Here is a 12,500-nt window from a genome sequence, read left to right on the forward strand (position 1 = left end):
TGAAGAGAGGACGAGGCAGGAAGGAGGAAAAACATCTGAAAATCAAAGCAAGGGATTGAACGTATTTGGGGGGCGAAAAATTTTAAAAATTGTATCAAAGCATGGCAGGTGCTTTACTGACAGACAGACAGACAGACAGACAGACAGACAGACAGACAGACAGACAGACAGACAGACAGACAGACAGACAGACAGACAGACAGACGTATTGATAGAGGTGAACAAACAAATTAATAGATAGATACATAGAGATATATAGTCAGATACATAGATAGATGGATAGATAGATGGATAGATAGATAGATAGATAGATAGATAGATAGATAGATAGATAGATAGATAGATAGATAGATAGATAGATAGATAGATAGATAGATAGATAGATAGATAGATAGATAGACAGACAGACAGACAGACAGACAGACAGACAGACACTAGATTTCTAAATTGATGAATAGATAAATAGCCAGATAGATAGATAGATAGACAGAAAGATAGATAGATAGATGGCTTATAGAGGTAGCCAAAGAACAGGAAGGAAACGAAGCCCTTCGAGTCCTCTCCCCCCCTCCCCCCTCCCCCCACTCCTGGATTATGGTTATCCTGATTTGGATAACGGGGACGGCGGCGCTGTGCTCGAAGGGTCACTTTACGCCGGTTTTTGTCGTTGTTTACGTTGCTAAGGTTGTTTGTTCGGTTTGTTTGTCGCGCACTCGGCACTGTTCGGTGTTTGCGTTGCCCGTATTATTTCTGGGGTTTTATGGTGTTTATTCTTTTGTTGTTATTTTCTTGGTGCGTCTTTTTTTGTTATTTTCTCGGTGCGTCATTTTGTTGTTGGTGTTATCGTTGTTGTTATTGATATGAGATAAGATCGCATATTCCACAGCTGAGGTGATTGACTGATAACGGCTCAGCCACGGGCGTTGAAACTCGACTCGTAGCCACGGTGGGCGGGCCTCGACATGCAACGCTGTCCGATTTGAAAGACGCCCACGATGCCTCGGGGATATTCGCTCTCCTACCTCTTGTCTCTTCTCTCTTATTTATCCCACTTCTCTCGCTCCCCCTTGTTCGTTTTTTTGTAGTTTCTTCTCTTCTTCCTTTACGTCTTTGAATTCATTTTCCAGTTCTCACATCCTCTGATAGCTTCTCTCCTATTCACCCCTCTTCTCTCTTCCACTTCTCCCTTCTTCCTTCCTTCCCCTTTACCCTCATCCTTTTCCTCTATTTCCTCTCCCTTCTCCTTCACTCTTTTCTCCCTATTCGCCCCCCACTCCCTTCTCTCCCTTTTCGCCCCCTCTTCTCCCTTCTCTCCCTCTTCGCCCTCTCTTCCCCCTTCTCTCCCTCTTCGCCCTCTCTTCCCCTTCTCTCCTCTCATCGCCCCCTCTTCCCCCTTCTCTCCCTCTTCTCTTCCCGCCTTCGTTCATCTTCACCCTTCTTTCCTCTTTCCTTTTCCCCATCACCTTCTCTCCCTCATCCTCTCACCCCTTCTCCCTCCCTTTTCTTTCCTTCCTCCTCCCTCTTTCGCCCATATTCTTCCCCCTTCTCCTCCTCCCTCCCTCATCATCTTCCCCCTTCTCCCTCATCTACCCTCATCTCGCCCTCCCTCCCTCCTTCATCTACCCTCCCTCCCTCTCTCGTCTCTCCTATCCTCCCTCATCTCCCCCTCCCCCATCTCCCCCTCCCTCCTTCATCCCCCTCCCCCCTCCTCCTCTCCCCGCGTGAGCAGCGTTTACACGGGCGATAATTTACCCGTAATCAAGGGAAGCGACGTCGGACATACGCGGCCCTTTTGCGATCCTCGGCTTTATGGGGAGGATTTTTTTCGCTTTTTTTCTCCCTATCTCTTTTTTCTCTCTCTCTGTCTCTTCCTTTCTTTTTCTTTCTCAATGGGGAGATTATTTTTCTCTCTCTGTGGGATCTATTTTTCCCCTTTTTTCTTTCTATCTCTTTTTTTCTCTCTCTCAGTGGAGGATTTTTTTTCTATTTTTTTCTTTCTCATCTTCTTCTTATCTTAACTCGTCTTTTTGATGTTTGGGAGGGAGGGAAGGAGGGGGAGTGGGTGTTTTATTTTTAGGATGTTGCGTCACGTTTTTTACGGTCTCTCTCTGTAAGGATTATTTTTCGTTTCTTTTCGTATTTTTCGTTTTTTATCCTTCATCTTTACACCATTACTACAACCGTTATAGGCAATTTTGATATCTGTCAAAATTTTGTTCACTTTATCCTTTTCTCTATTATTGTCACTGTTCTTGTTTTTGTTGTTCTTTATCTTCCTCTCCTCCTCCTCCTCCTCTTCCTCCTCCTCCTCCTCCTCCTCCTCCTCCTCCTCCTCCTCCACTCCTCCTCCTCCTCCTCCTCCTCTCCTCCCCTCCTTCCTCTTTCTCTCCTCCTCCTCCTCACCCCCCTCTTCTTTCTCTCCTCCTCCTCCTCCTCCTCCTCAGCCCCCTCTTTCTCTCCTCCTCACTCCCCCTCCTCCATCTCTTCCTCCACCCCCTTGCATGATAAAAGGCTTTCTCTATCGGTAAACGGCGTCGCATTTCCTTGTCGTGTTAAGCGTCACTGAAAGTCAGCTTCGTTAGCTCCCCCCTCCCCCCCGCACGCAGTCAGAAGCAGGAGTACAAGCAGGAGAAAGGCAGGAGCAGGAGCAGAAGCAGGAGCGAGCACAAGCAATACAGGGCTGGGAAGGCTAAAGCTTAAGGGCAGCCAGGAGTGTAGCTTGGGGGATGGATGACCAGGATAGGGTTGCTCTCTGCTTGGGAGTTCGAATAGTTCTTTTTTCTCTCTTTCTGTCTGACCTCTTATCCTTCTCTCGTCCCCTTCTTTCTTCTCCCTCTTACGGTATCCAATCTGTTTATGTCTTCTCCGTATCTCCATCTCTCTCTCTCTCTCTCTCTCTCTCTCTCTCTCTCTCTCTCTCTCTCTCTCTCTCTCTCTCTCTCTCTCTCTCTCTCTCTCTCTCTCTCTCTCTCTCTCTCTCTCTCTCTCTCTCTCTCTCTCTCTCTCTCTCTCTCTCTCTCTCTCTCTCTCTCTCTCTCTCTCTCTCTCTCTCTCTCTCTCTCTCTCTCTCTCTCTCTCTCTCTCTCTCTCTCTCTCTCTCTGCCTGTATCCCAACTTTCCTTCCTTCGTTGCCCCACACAGTCCTTCTATCTCTGTGGCGTGTCCTTTGGCAAGGCTGCGAAGGGAAGCCCATCACTCCGGCTAGACAGTTAGTGGAGGGCGTGAGGTATTAGCCAAGGTCAGTATCCCACTCCCAGGCCTTGTCACTCACTCACTGCCCATGAGGACGTTAGCAGCTACGGAGCCCCCCCCCTTCCCTCTCCCCTCCCCGGGCCTCTCCTTTCCCTTCTTTTCATTGAATTTTCTTCCCTTTCATTCTCTTTTCCTTTCTTTTCCTCTTATATCTCTTTTTATTTTTCCTCCCTTTCCCTTTCCTTCTCTTCTCATTTCTCCCCTTCCCTCCCCTTTCCTCTTTTCCTTTCCCTGCCCTTCCCTTCTCTTCCCCTCTCTTCCCTCCTCCACTCATCCCCCTCCTCTTCTCTTCATTTCCTTCTCTCTGCCCTTGCCTTCCTCTTCTCTTCTCATTTATCCTTCCCTTTCCCATGGCCCGCCCCGTGTCTCCCTTTTTCTGCAGCGTTTCCCCAGAGCCTGTCGTCGGCGGTGCCCTTGGGCGGAGGCGTTCCAGAGGCCGAGATGCCGGCGGAGGCACTTCAGAAGCAGAACTTGTTTCCTTCTTCGTGTCTCTTGTCGAGTGTGTTTTAAGAAGTACACAGCTGTATTTTGATTCAGTTTTAAAGTTACATTTCGAGGTGCCATTAGTAAAGGAGAAGCTGTCGATAGGCAAACAAGAGAAGGATCTCCAACGGCGGCCCAGGACAGGAGAGTGTGTTGACCTTGTTCGTGAGTCTTCCTTCCCTCCTGCCCCACCCGCCATTCACACCGTGTGCGCGTGTACACCGTCCGTCTGGGATGTGTGTGTGTGTGAGCGCGCGTCTGAGTCTTGTGTACAAGTGCGCGTAAGATGCCTTGTTTATTTGTAGTTCTTCGTTGTTGTTTGAGGAAGGGCATTCTACCGGTCTTCGGTTTCGATTTCCTGTCAGTCTGGTTGAAGAGGGATGTTCGCAGGCGCTGTTGGCCCCGGTGGCACGGCCCACAGGTGTACTGGAGGAACAGGTGCGGCAGGTGCGCCAGCGCCGGGTCACGGAGAGGGTCGGAGGCCCGGCGGGACGAGCCTGCTCTAAATCATGGCCAGGTGACGGGCCGTATTTACTCGGCGGGGAGGGGGGGGAGGGGAGGGAGTGGGGAAGACGGGGATTTTTCGTAGTCTTTTTTCTTAGGGGGTTTGCGGTACATGGACACACGTACTCAGTCTCTCTCTCTCTCTCTCTCTCTCTCTCTCTCTCTCTCTCTCTCTCTCTCTCTCTCTCTCTCTCTCTCTCTCTCTCTCTCTCTCTCTCTCTCTCTCTCTCTCTCTCTCTCTCTTTATTTATCTCTATCCATCCATCTATCTCACTCCCTCTCTCTTTGTCTCGCTCTTCCATATCCCCATAACAAGCCCCCCCCCCCCCGGGCAGCGAGGGCGAGGGCGCCGCGTGCAATGCCACACACAAAGGGCATGCAAATGAGGCGGCCGGACGGGAGGCGCCCATTGATTGCGGCCGCCCGGTGTGGCCTCGTTGTTGTTTGTGTGCGGGTCGACTGCTCTCGCTGGCACTCCTAAGGGGGCTGCACGCGCGCACGCAGGCACACACGCACGCCTCGGCACTGGCACTCGGGGAAAGGGACGCAGAGACGCTTTTGGCAGGGCCTTCCAGGGCCTTCGGGTCGCGGGCCGGTGGGACTGAGGCTGCCATTGGAGAAAGAGGCAAATGCCTGGCGCTTATCTCCCCTCCCCCTCACCTGGCGCCTCCCCGCCCCCGCCCCCCGCCGAGGGTCCCCATCGCTCAGGAATTAATTCGGCGATGTGTTGGTCGCGGGAGACGGAGTCACGGCGCGCCATTGTTCTGCGCTCGGCCGGAAGGGGTCGCGGCGCATGCCACGGCGCCCTCCCGCCGCGAGGTCGATTTCCAGCTTGCGTAATCGATTCCCTTTCGGGATCACGCCCTCGTTCCGGGGCGCCGTTGTTTGCCGTCTCGCACGCGGGGGCTCGCCGTGGGAGTCGCGCGGCAGGAGTCTCTCCGCGTCGCGCTGGGAGCCGAAAGGACGAAGCGATCGCGATGTGACCTGGACCTAGATCTCGACGCCATGTTGACTTGTATTCATTTTACTTTTTTTACACTCTTGATGTCGGCGTTTGTCGTGCACGACCATGTATATTTGTGAATTCATTCTCCTTCTCTGAGCATAAAGAGGTCAGGATATTTATCGGCGATTAAAGTGTCCTGTGGGAGGCGGCCGCGGGAAGACGTATTTTATTCGTGATCTTTTATCCAAGAGACGTTTGATTTATCCTGCAGCGACGGCCTGCCTTGTAGCGCTTGACCTCGCCTCGTTATTACGCGCTCGTATTTCTTGCCCTTGTCCGCCTGCCGTTCAGGTAGGCCTATCTGCCGGGGTGAGTTTCGGGGTGATTTTTGCTTGGCAGTTAGGGGGGGAGGGGGGAGATGTAGAGAGGTGAACGAAGGGAAAGGAGGAGAACGAGGGTGGAGGAGGTAAAGAAGAAGGGAAAAGCAAGATGATAATGATAAGAAACGACTGGCCCTACAAAAAAGGGAAAAATATAAAAGAATCAAGAAAAGAAATAATATGGAAGAATAATAACAATGGCTACAACAGTACATCGGAAAAGAGGAGAAAAAAAATGACTCAACGTTTCATGCAAGAAGTAGCGTAAGAGTAAAAAGGAAAAATCGGAGACGAGAACAAGGAAGGGAGATGACGGAAGGCCCGCGGGAGCGCCTCGGAGCTCCGGCAGCGGGCGTGGAGGGCTCGGTGATGTGTGCCGTCTCGAAGGGAGGGAGGCGGCTTTTCGCCAAATAAAGCCGGGAAGGCCGCGCTTATGGGGTGGGGGAGGGGGTGGAGGGGGCAGGGGAGGAGTTTGGGGGTAGGGGAGGGGAGGGAGGGAGCCTGGCGGTGTGCTCTTCGGTGAGTTTGTATTACTGTTGTCCTTGGGTTGCCTTTTATTGGTGGAAGTAGGATTTCGCATGACAAGGATGAGTTTAAGAACATCGAGAAGGATGATGATATCATTTGTAATTATAGTAGTAGTAGTAGGGATGATGTTTATATGTATCAGTATACTGATATATGTTTATGTGTACATGTGCGTGTGCATGTACGTGTGCGAACGTGCGCTCGCGCGAGTGTCTGTGTTTATTGGAAAGTGAGAGAGAACGTACCGGTAAACGTCGCTTACGTATGCACGGTATGATCTGACCTGTTTTGCGCCGCGGCACCGTCCGTCTCTGTGCCGCGGCGGGGCACGGCGGTGATGTAACGCCTTCATCTGAGGCTGCGCTGGGGACACCGTTGACATGTATACCCGCATGCCACCGGCAGTCGCCACATTGCGGTGTGGATGCACGAGGGCGCTGCAGGTCAGTTCAGTACAGCGGGGTCATGCCAGTATATTACAGGTCAGTGCTGTTTAGCGGGGCTTGTGCACCAGTACGCTACAGGGCGGCGCAGTTCCCTTGGCGAGCAGGGCGGGAGGCGACAGTAGTTGTGTGAGCAGGCGGAGGGACCCACCGGGAAGCGCCCAGCGTATAAGGGGAAGATTGGTGGGGTTCTAATGGTAGGTTTGAGTAATGGTGCGCTTTCGCTGCAACAGCCTGCCCCCCCCCCCCCTCTCTCTCTCTCTCTCTCTCTCTCTCTCTCTCTCTCTCTCTCTCTCTCTCTCTCTCTCTCTCTCTCTCTCTCTCTCTCTCTCTCTCTCTCTCTCTCTCTCTCTCTCTCTCTCTCTCTCTCTCTCTCTCTCTCTCTCTCTCTCTCTCTCTCTCTCTCTCTCTCTCTCTCTCTCTCTCTCTCTCTCTCTCTCTCTCTCTCCTCTTTTAACTCACTTTCGTATTCATTTTTTTATTCCTCTTCCCTACCTCATGCTTCTCTTTTTTCTCGTATATTCTATATCTATATGTTTATCTATTAGTGTCCTTTTCCTCGCCTTCCTTTTCACTCCCTCTCCTTCTGTTCCTCCCTTCCTTCCCACTATCCCTCCCGCCGTTCCTCCTCCCTTCCCTCCTTCCCTCACCTTTCCTCCCTCTTTCCCTCCCTTCCTTCCTCTTTTTTACTACCCTTCCCCCTTTCATCGCCCCCTTTCCCCTCTCTCCTCCCCTCCCCTCCCCTACCCCATACCCACCCACCCACCCACGACCGTTCACAATCCGCGTTCGATGACGAGCGTTGTTGTTCCCGGGTTTCGGGAGCGATGTTGCTATGCGCCGTGCGGGCTCCGGCGGATACGGGGTCGGGGGGGGGGGCTGCGGGTAGGCGTGTCGGCGGGAGAGGGAGGTGGATGGGTGGGTGGGTGAGTGGATGGATAGGTGGATGGATGGATGGATAGGTTGGTTGGTGGATAGATGGATGAGGGGAAGGTGAAAATGAGATTTGATGGTGGAATGCTGCTGCTGACGATGGTGATGATGAAAGTACTTAAACCATATGTGAAGTAATAGTCATAAGAAATATACGTAAATGATAAATGGAAAGAGAATTAGGGAGAGAGATAGAGATAGAGATAGAGATAGAGATAGAGATAGAGATAGAGATAGAGATAGAGAGAGATAGAGAGAGATAGAGAGAGATAGAGAGAGAGAGAGAGAGAGAGAGAGAGAGAGAGAGAGAGAGAGAGAGAGAGAGAGAGATAGAGATAGAGATAGAGATAGAGATAGAGATAGAGAGAGAGAGAGAGAGAGAGAGAGAGAGAGAGAGAGAGAGAGAGAGAGAGAGAGAGATGGAAAAAGAAGGGGGTGTCGGCGGCGAGTGCCATGTGGGTCAGCCTCTCCCCGGTGCCCAGGTGGCTCGCAGGTGTCAAAACAAGCGCAGAGTTACCATGCCATTCACCTCGGGCGGGAGAGAATGAAACCGAATGCCAGAATACGCCCACGTCAGCGAACGAGTCCTTTTATAGCGTAAGATGAACGATGCTCGACGTGAGGGTTATATACCGTAATGCAAGGCGCTCGTAGTACAGGATGTGTTGTGTGAAAGGTCCGGCCGGTCTTGGGGGGGTGGGGGTACCTGTCACTCGGTGGGGCTGCGCAGTAAGGTCACGCGGCCGCCCGAAGACTTTAAGGTCAGCTTATCGTATTGGTTGGAGTTGATTGTAGAATTGTTATTAATGTTATTTTACTCACACATATTTAGAGACAAGTTTTTCAATACGTTTTTTTTTTCGTCTAATGCACTTGATTGCTTAGTTTTTTTTCCCACAGTGATCTATCAGACTTCTCCCTCTTTTAGTACAATTTCTCCCTCTCATTTTCCTGTACCTTTGCAATTCCCTTGCGCCTGCCCGCACCCCTACCCAGGTGGCGGTGGTGAATGGTGTTGCTTTGCGATGGGTGATGGCGGTGATAGTGGCCAACCTTCGTTTTCTTTATATGGTAGAAAACGGGAGGAAGTTGTCATTAGCGGCGGCCTGCAGGACGACGGGTTCATAGGGGCCAGCGTCGGGGATGCGCGAAGGTCGATTTCGCTATTAAAATCAAACGAGGTGGTAGTCCTTATGGGGTGGCGAGCCGGAGAGGCAAGGGGTCCGTTCTAGCATTCCTTGGAAGCGGATGAATGGGCGCTGGCAACGGTAGCAAGGTCGGGCTGTTGCTGCTGCTGGTGGGAAGGAGGGGCGGGGCGGGGAGGGGGGACTACGTTGTTTTGTGAAAGGATGAAAGAAGAAAAAAAGAGTAATGGGAGATGGGGATTTGGGGGAGATAGGGACTTGGGGGAGATAGGGGAAGGGGAGGGGGCTAGTCTACCATCGTATGAAGGAAAATTTGCAGGAAAAGTACAACAAGAAACGGGACCAGGTACTGTCCGTATGCCTGTGAAGTGGGTCAGTAGAGAAAGCTTTTTATATTTTTATTGCAAGCTTTTTTGCGTTTTATGCAAATGATTTTTACAGAATTTTGGTAGTTTTTGTGGTATACTGATGCGCCTCCGTGCTAGTTATTTCTCTAAAGCTGTTCTTACATGTATTTCTTATTTATTTTATGTATTCCTGTGTTTGTGTCTGCGTGCGTGCGTGCGTGCGTGCGTGTGATTACCTGGGTCTCTTGCATATGTTTACCTGGGTTTTGTGTACGTTTATGCGTGTGAGTAAGTGCTTGTTTTAGTCTTTGTGTCTGTGTGTGTGTCTGCCTGTGCACCTATGTCTGTTTCTGTGTGCATGTATGTGTATATGTATGTATATATGTATGTATATATGTATGTGTGCATGTATATTCATTGTGTGTGTGTGTGTGTGTGTGTGTGTGTGTGTGTGTGTGTGTGTGTGTGTGTGTGTGTGTGTGTGTGTGTGTGTGTGTGTGTGTGTGTGTGTGTGTGTGTGTGTGTGTGTGTGTGTGTGTGTGTGCGTGCGCGTGTATGTGCGTGTGTGTATGTACTTAAGTATGTATGTAGGCTACGTTTGTATGTGAGTCACTGTATAAGCGGGAGTGTTGGTGCCCTTTCTCCCTTCGTGTAAGGTCCGATGGCCTCGCCCGACGTTCCGGAGGTGCCAGAGCAGGAAGTCGGGAAGCTGGTTCCTCCTCCTGCTGGCACTGCGAGGCACTGTCATTGGCACCATTGGGTCTCGGGTAGGCCTAGGGACGGGGGTGGTACGAGGTCGAGTTGATTAGCTGTTTTTTTAGTATATATATTAATTTATTTTTATATTTATATGAAACTATATATATATATATATATATATATATATATATATATATATATATATATATATAGAGTATATATATATATATATATATATATATATATATATATATATAGAGAGAGAGAGAGAGAGAGAGAGAGAGAGAGAGAGAGAGAGAGAGAGAGAGAGAGAGAGAGAGAGAGAGAGAGAGAGAGAGAGAGAGAGAGAATGAGAGAATGAGAGAATGAGAGAATGAGAATGTGTGTATGTGTGTATCCATGTATACATATATATATAGTTTGTGTGCCTGAATTCCGCCCAAAGAGGCCGTCTGGGGCGCCGTCGATCGCGTATTCGGACTCACACTTCGCGTATTCCTTAAAGCGCAAAATGCATTCGCAGTCACACACATGCTTGAAATTACCAACGATATCAACCTCATTACCAGAGTGCTTGAGTGAGCGGTCATCGTGAGGGTCATTTAAAACTTTCTTGAGACTCATTTTTGTCTCTTGTTGAATTCAGATGCTGAGAAGACGTGGTAGTAAATAAACATTTATGACAGATTCACATTCGAACGTTATTTATTTATTTATTTATTTATTATTGCGTGTGTTTGTGTTTGCAAATGCGTGAATGCAAGTCTTCCCGTATCATTAGATATATTTTATGATCTGTCCTGCTGCGCCTTAGATTGGCGTCCATTCATACGTTCATTCATTCATCCTCTGCTGCCGACGCTAGCTCTCTCCCCACGAGAAAACCCACCGTTTTGTAATCCTCTTACTCCGATGATGATATTAATTGTTTTTTTTTACTATTCCTTAATTTTTCTTTTTACAATTCGGAAAGGCAAACCTGCACACGGCGATGGCGACTAAGCCACGTAAAAGGAGATACCACGAGGCCGGCTGCATGCCAATGGTTTAGACCGAGGATGGAATTGCGCATTTCTCGTTAGGAGGGGAGAGGGGGTGGGGGGGGGGGGGGAGACGTACTCTAGCGCATCGCCGACAAAGATTACGTTTGGGTCGCGTCCATGTAGAGAAATTACAGATGTTGACGGGAAGGTTTGAAACGAGGGAGGAAAGGGAAAGGGAGAGGGAGATGGGGAGGGTGAGGGCGAGGAAGAGGGTGAGGGAGAGGGAGGTGGGGAGGGTGAGGGAGAGGGAGATGGGGAGGGAGAGAGTGGTTAGCGACAGACAGACCAAATGAGTGAGTGAGAGTGCCCAGTGTCCGTGAGTGTCGCCTAGAGGAGGTCAGCTTTCGTCACGATTTTTTTAAGGGGGAGAGCGAGAGCGAGAGACACAGGAAGGAAGGAAGGAAGGAGGAGGGGCCGGAGAGCGGGAAGAACGGCGCGTGTGAGGGGGGGGGGGATTTTAACGCTGCCGCAACTACCGATCTCGGCGCTTTGATGACGGCTCGTATTCCCTTTTTTCTTTCTTACTTTTCTCTTCTCTCATTTTCCTAATTGTTTTCCGCGACTTCCTGGCCAGCGTGTGTCAAGGCCCGTTGATGATGATGCCTTGTCGGATGCCGGCGGAGGTCGCGGAGGAAGGCAAGAAACGGGAAGGTCGGCTTGCGTGTGTTTATGAGCGGGCTCGTATGCTCTCGTGCGAATGTTGCGGGAGAGGAAGGAGGAGAAAAGAGAGGAAAGAGGAGAAAAGTGATGATTACAGTGGGAGGTCAAGCTGCGTCCGTGTTCATGAGCGTGTGTATATTTTGTGCATCTTCATAAACAGGAGAGAGAGAAAACAGTAACAGAGGAAAGTCGTCTTTGCGTATGTATAAAGGTACTTGGGTGCGCTTCCGTCGCGTAGAGAGACAGAGACAGAGACAGAGACAGAGACAGAGACAGAGACAGAGACAGAGACAGAGACAGAGACAGAGACAGAGACAGAGACAGAGACAGAGACAGAGACAGACAGAGAGAGACAGGTAGAGAAAAGAACAAACACACACTCACCTTTCTGAATGGGCGGAGGTTATGAATGAATGAACCGCCGTTGAACTGTGAGGCTGGGGAGCCCGAGGGTGTGGGGTGGGGAGGGGGGAAGGGGAGGGAGGGGAAGGGCAGGCGGCGATAGCGGTGTTGTTGATGCCTCGGCCTGCAGACGCGCGCACACCCACGCCCGTACATGGCGATGCGGTGGTTTGGGCTGGCGTGTGCCATGACCTTGTAGGAAGGGGCGCCGCTGTCTCGCCCGGCCGCTCTGGAGGCTCATGAGCCGCCTGGACTTCGTGTGCGGCTGTCGCTGTGCGTGTGCGTGTGTGCGTGCGTGCGTGTCTGTATGTATGTTTGTGTAAGTTTCTGTGCACGCACGTGTGTTCGTAAGTTAACCACCTGGAGAAGGATCGGGAAGGGAGGCGGTGCTGGAGTGGGGCGAGGAGGCGCGAGTTCGCCAGGCGATCGCTCGGCGGCGCTGGCGAGGGGGACGGCGCCGCCCAGCGAGAGGAGGCGGGGTGGGAGCAGCCGCAGGAGCAGGAGGCGAGGGAGAGAAGGGGGAGACCTCGGGGCGGCGCTGGTCAGGCGGAGGAATGGCGGCGTGGATGGGGAGCGGCGAAGGGAGGAATGGGAGTCAAGGAACCCATTTTTAGGGATTGGCGGCTGTTACGGGGCGGGCGGGGCGAGGGAGGTCAGCACTGGGTGTTCCAGGTCAGCGCTCTAACGGGCCGTGGAGGAGGGTCCCGGAGGGTCTTGCAGGGAAGAGCAGCTCCT

General features: G+C 51.2%; 1 protein-coding gene across 11 annotated transcripts in view; it reads left to right on the forward strand.

Moving 5' to 3' along the window:
* Nucleotides 1–12,500, forward strand: part of LOC113824267 (uncharacterized) — a 128,742-nt gene that overhangs the window by 95,743 nt on the left and 20,499 nt on the right. The window lies entirely within an intron of this gene.

This window comes from Penaeus vannamei, chromosome 14 (genome assembly GCF_042767895.1).
Source record: "Penaeus vannamei isolate JL-2024 chromosome 14, ASM4276789v1, whole genome shotgun sequence".
Lineage (NCBI taxonomy): Eukaryota > Metazoa > Arthropoda > Malacostraca > Decapoda > Penaeidae > Penaeus > Penaeus vannamei.